At 32.8% G+C, this 6,089-nt stretch overlaps 1 long non-coding RNA gene across 1 annotated transcript; it reads right to left on the reverse strand.

The window, feature by feature from the left end:
* Window positions 1-2,993: 2,993 nt before the first annotated feature.
* Window positions 2,994-5,151, reverse strand: LOC134249028 (uncharacterized). The gene is made up of 3 exons (XR_009988197.1): window positions 5,135-5,151; window positions 4,707-4,807; window positions 2,994-3,028 (listed from the first exon to the last, which is right to left on the reverse strand). It is a non-coding gene; the product is annotated as an uncharacterized LOC134249028 (long non-coding RNA).
* Window positions 5,152-6,089: the final 938 nt, after the last annotated feature.

Below are 6,089 nucleotides of genomic sequence, written 5' to 3' on the forward strand. Positions count from 1 at the left end.
TAGCCTAATATTTGAAAATTTATGAGATGCCTACGGTAATAAGTAAATTTGAGAGATGAATGTTCCTCAAATGCCTGATGCGTTCATTCATAAGGTATTTAAAAATACACACTGTATGTGTACATCTGTAAGAGAGGAACGTTACTCAAATGTCTGGTGATAATAAATGCATCTTAGTTCAGAGAGGGGAATGTTCCTCAAATGTCTGGTCATAACAAATGTATCTGAAATTAAGAGAGAAGAACGTTCCTCAAATGTCTGTTCATAACAAATGCATCAGAAGTACAGAGAGAGGAATGTTCCTCACATCTCTGGTCAGAACAAATGCATCTGAAGTTCGAGAGAGGAATGTTCCTCAAAAGTTTGGTCATAACAAATGTTCAGAGAGAGGAACATTCCTCAAATCTCTGGTCATAACAAATGCATCTGAAGTGTAGAAAGAGGAACGTTCCTCAAAAGTCTGGTCATAACAAATGCATCTGAAGTTCAGAGAGAGGAACGTTCCTCAAATCTCTTGTCATAACAAATGCATCAGAAGTGTAGAAAGAGGAACGTTCCTCAAAAGTCTGGTCATAACAAATGCATCTTAAGTGTAGAAAGAGGAACGTTCCTCAAATACTTAAAAAAAATCTTCAAAAAGGGAACTTGTGGAGACACATATAAGGATCTTAAGACCAAAATGACTTCAGATTGTAAACGTTGGGTGAAAAAAAAGGAATTTTGATTTTCCCTTTTTGTTTTGGATTGTGTTTATAACTGATTTCCCTGGTGACATCCGTTGCAATTAAATGACAAGGAACTTAATATAAATGATATCATGGTAAAAAATTGTGTTTCCCAAATCATGGATTTTTTAATGCATGAAAGTATACATGTATGTCACTCTGTGTTAAGGTTAAAACTTAAAAAATGTAAGAGCAAGTCATTACTCAGTAGATCAGATATCAGAAGACATCTTTTTTTCCTTCTTCAAATTTTTATGACTGTCCTGTATGTGTTTAAATCTAATACATTGTGGTAATTAAAATGAGAGATTTTTGTATAGATAGCATGCTTTTTTAGTAAAAAAAATTTTACTAACCAATTAATGTTTTTTTTTTTTTGATTTTTATTTTATTTTTTTTTTTTTTTTTGCGAAATTACTTTTTTAAGAATTTGGATTTGCATCAATCTTAATTTTTTTTCCTATCCAAAAAATTAAAAAACTGACAGCATTTATTTACAAGAAAAAAGAAAATCACAGCACACAGGGTAATTCAAAGGCTAGGAATTTGTAAGGAAAGATTTGGTCTGCATTAAAATCCAATTTAAGATTAAATTGGAATCTTTCATATGATAATTATTCATGCTAAAATGCAAAGGAAAAGGGGAAAAAGTGAAGATTATATGCACTATTGGTATAGAAGTGGACTATTGTGTTGAAGCAAGGTAACTAAAGATTTAAGAAAAGATAATTGTATTCAACCAACTATCCTCCGTGCTAGTACTTTCTTTAAGTTTTTCACAAATTAAAAGACTTGCAGAAATTTTTTTTGCTTGTGGTATAAACAGTTTCCCTTTCTTGTTAAACATAGTCAATAATTTTAAGTTTAATACATGTTCAAAAAAAAAAAATACCTGGTACTTTTAAATCCCCCCCCCCAATTTCAAAAATAAAACAAACTTTTGGAGTCTCAATTATTGAAAACCCTTGTGGAACCTGAGAAAGTCACACACACAAAGAAAAGTTGGTTTGACCTCCACAAAAAATATTTTTACACACTCTCAACTTGGTCTGTTGCCACAACATTGTCTCCATCCGAAATATTCATGTATTTCAGTGGGTCAAAAACGTCCTCCTGAAATGGGTTCTGTGACTTCTCGGGTTTAAACGTGTCAATCCCAAAGGGATTGTCCAAGTCCTGTACATGCAGACATTCGGACTGGGAGTGGCGGTACCTGTCCGTCCAAGCAAAGGAGGAGGGAAGGCCCTGGGGGGCACCTTGGGAGCTCTGCAAGGAGAATACATGGGTGGATCTAGGATCTAGGTAAAATATACATGTACCACATAGAATATTTTGTCATCACATGGGGGTTGGGAAAGAAGTTATAAGCATAATTTCTTTAATGCATAAGGTTATACAATTATAAGCAAAGCATTCATATATATCACAGTCACAATTAAATATAATAAGTATATCTTGAAGTGATAGGAATTTTAGTGAGAATTTTTAATGGGAGCACTCAAAGTTCTCTGTAGATTGTAATTGATAATTACAGTGCTGAGATATCTACTGATTTCAGACGTCACTTTCTACTTTGCTCTTCAAATATTTTTCTCCAAAACTAAATTTACACCTTGGATATTTCTCTACTGATATCACAGATATCAGCTGACACTTACGACTCTGGGCTTTTTGTAGGTAGGTAATTAATGACTTGGCCGCCACAGGATCTTTTAATAGGACCCTGATGTTCTTGCCTCCCACAAAAAGATCAACCACATGTTCAGCTGAAATGATAATTTATTTAATGTTTAGTAAATTATGAAAAAGTATTTTTTTAAAAGAAAAACAAATTTTATTAAAAGTATTAAAAAGTCTCTTTCATCACATGAAGCAAAAAGTCTAGTACAGAATTTAAGACTTTAATATATCTAAAACAGATGTATAATACAACAATTGATATAAATAAATACATTCAGAATTATACACTTTAAAGATTTATTTCCATAAATAATAGATTGATTATAAATATAAAAACTTTATACAGGGAAATTTTCGCCCCTTTCGCCCTACCCAGAGGTGGGCGAATTAAAACGGGGCGAATTATAAATAAATAGCATGATTTCTTAAACAGAATTGTAACTGAGCGAATTTAAAACAGGGCAAACTTGTTTCCGAGTGTGAAAGGGCGAAAATAAAATGGGGCGAAAATAACCCTGCATACAGTAATGTGATTAAATAATGAAGAATACATATGAATGGGGTAACATACTGTTTTTCAGAGGATCAAAAGTCATCCAGAGAAGACTGTCTGTTGACATTGTCTGTAAAACAGTCAGAAAAACAACTGATTATACATGTAGTGTAAAACACAGAGAGAGAGAGAGAGAGAGAGAGAGAGAGAGAGAGAGAGAGAGAAACACTCAATCACAGCTCCAGATAATTTTTTAGTGCATATTGCATTATTTCACTCCTGATTTTTAATTCAATGCTGCAGATTTTGCTTCTCTGGGCAAAAAGCTAAATGTATCTAGCTATCTTTAAAAAAATAACACTGAGTTTACCTCAGTTATGTCAAATTAAATATGTGGAACTTTGAAACCAGTATTCAATCTGTTGCACACATAACTTTCCAAATGAAATGCATATTTACAAATGCTAATTGTATAAACTGTATGCCCATTTTAAATTTTCTTTTGTCTTTTGTAAAATTCAATGCATCTGTCTTCAAATAAACACCTTATCTGGAGCTCTAACTGTCCAGAAAACAAAATCAATACAGCAAAACTCGGTTATAATGAAGTCACAGGGACGTTTGAAATTACTTCGCTATATATGTAATTCTTTATAACTATATAAGATATTCATTAAATTTATATAACTGGGGATCCAAGATGACTTCGCTATATCCATAAATTCACAATATCCGTGTTCGTACAAAATGAGTTTTGCTGTACAATTTAAATACAAATTGAAGTTCACAATCAAAAAAGAAAAAGAAGTTGAAAACTCTTTTCTCCCTCTGCATGCAATTTAAAAAAAAAGGAAGTTATTTTTCTCATCTCTTTGTCAAGTTCATGTGGGAGACATGCTGACAAAGAGATAAAAAACATAATTGGGTAGAGACATGTTATAGAGACCAGGTACTAGTATCCCTCCCCCCACACACACTTCATTAATAGTTTGGTATTAATAATTGTGATAATACTATAAGGATATAAACAGTATACAGTTCTATGTACTTGATCATGAGTCACATGCTCATAGTAAACTATACACCTCACATGATAAATAATTAAATATATTTTAAATTTAATTAATAATAATTAAGATTCCTCTTTTTCTCAAGTAATTAACGAGCACGGAGATCAAGATATCACTTAACCTCTACGAGTTCACATGATTGAATAATTTAGTAATTCACATGTTTAACATATTATGGGAATATTGATATGAAAAATACAGTGTAATTTCTTAGTTAATCTTTTTTCCGATGAAAATGAAGATAGAGATGCATGGTAATTATGTCTTTGTGATGTTTGTCAACTAAAGAACAAGATATAATGAGCCCACTAATGCACTCTTGATCAATAATACTGTCAGATTCTCAGACCATATACATGTATTATTATGTTCATATAGGCCAGGATGGTACAACATTTATCAAGGCAGAGTATCCCCTCAAAAAGAGCATATGCGTTTCAGTAAATCAAGGCAGCAATTGATCTCCATGTAAATTACATCACTTCTACTTCACACAGGACATAACCAACAAACAAACACACACACACACACAACTGTATTACTATGTGACCTTTCCAACACTGTTGTGAGGGGATTATAATGAGCTCAGACACTACAAAAAAATCTGAGGCCTGTTCAACAGACCAAATGTTCATGAGCACTCCCCAAAATTCCTTATACCTCCAATAAAAAAGTTCCCGAGCACTTGCTCTTTCTCATGGTTTGCATGTGTTGTGCAGTGCTTTTTTGTCGACTTACTTTGTCGGAAATGGAAATCCTCGTTAATTTTGATCACATCCTCTACAGATAAATCATTCTCACTGGTGCAGGGGATTCCCCGGGAAGAAAACAGGAATAACCTAAATATAAATATAACATAAAAATAAAATGACCTAAAAAATGATACCCCACAAAAGTGTCTGAGTTTGTCATATAAGTCACCTACTGTTACCTTCTATTTTAAATGGATAACAAGTTATCTGTAAAAAATTCTTTACTGATAAAACATTTGAAATGATTTTGTTGTTGGTGGTGGGGTGGGGGGTAAACCTCAAACTTAAGAAATGAAAGCTGGGTAAATGTAACTATAACTTAAATTCTTTATGAAAGGTGTACATGTTCTTTATTTTCTTGGTAATTACCAGTAAATTTTTTCCCCTAGAAAATTATGTCTCAAATATACTCACGCTGTATCTGCCTGTTTCTGTATACTGCGATGTACCGTTCTGCTTGGATGTTGTCCTCTATGATCCGACCCAGAACACAGTGCAGTAATTAAGGAAGCTCATGCAGTAGGTCATTGAATTTTTACTTGACCAATAGTACTAGACTAAGTACATGTATACCATCTTAAGCCACATTTAATCATGATAATATTATAACTACATGTTTTGTAATTATTTTAATGCTTTGATTTTTAAAAGTGGTTTAGGTATAATAAAGAATAAAAATTATATCTGTTCAAAAATTGATGACAATTACCGGTAGACTCTATAAATTACATAAATCAGTAAATTCCTGTATTCAAAATTTAGTGCAATAACTGGGAATTGAGATTTTGGCATATTCAGGAATTAGCACTGCATAGGTCTGCAACATATATATTATGTATCAATGATTTATTTTTAATGGTATTCATGAATCAGTGCATTTTGCAATTAATATTATCTCTTTTAACAATAAATAGCTACATATTTTGGGCTAAAAATTATAATATAATCATTGATAACCAGTTCTTCTAATAGAGTTTTGTAAATTAATGATCTACATTTTTTCTGATGCATTTTACACAGTATGGTAAACACACAGAAGAAGAAATCTGGAGACAACAGAGATAATGAACACTTTAAAGAAATCAAGGGGAAGGTACAAAGAGATCTAAGAAGAGCATACTGGAACTACATCGAGGGAATAGTAACACCTAAGGTAGAGGATGAGCAATATAGCGGCCTAAAACGCTTCTGGACCTATATAAAACACCAAAGAACTGACAACAATGGAATCTCACTCAAACCGCAGTGAAGGAGTGCTACATGCCAATCCGACTGACCAGGCAGAAGTGCTAAACAAGCAGTTCCAGTCCGTATTCTCAGAGAAGACACATATCAGTACTGAAGAATTTACTCGTGACTGTCCTATGAG

The sequence above is a fragment of the Saccostrea cucullata genome, unplaced genomic scaffold (genome assembly GCF_032062105.1).
Source record: "Saccostrea cucullata isolate Sc308-1 unplaced genomic scaffold, CSIRO_AGI_Scuc_v1 ctg19845, whole genome shotgun sequence".
NCBI classification, from domain to species: Eukaryota; Metazoa; Mollusca; class Bivalvia; order Ostreida; family Ostreidae; genus Saccostrea; species Saccostrea cuccullata.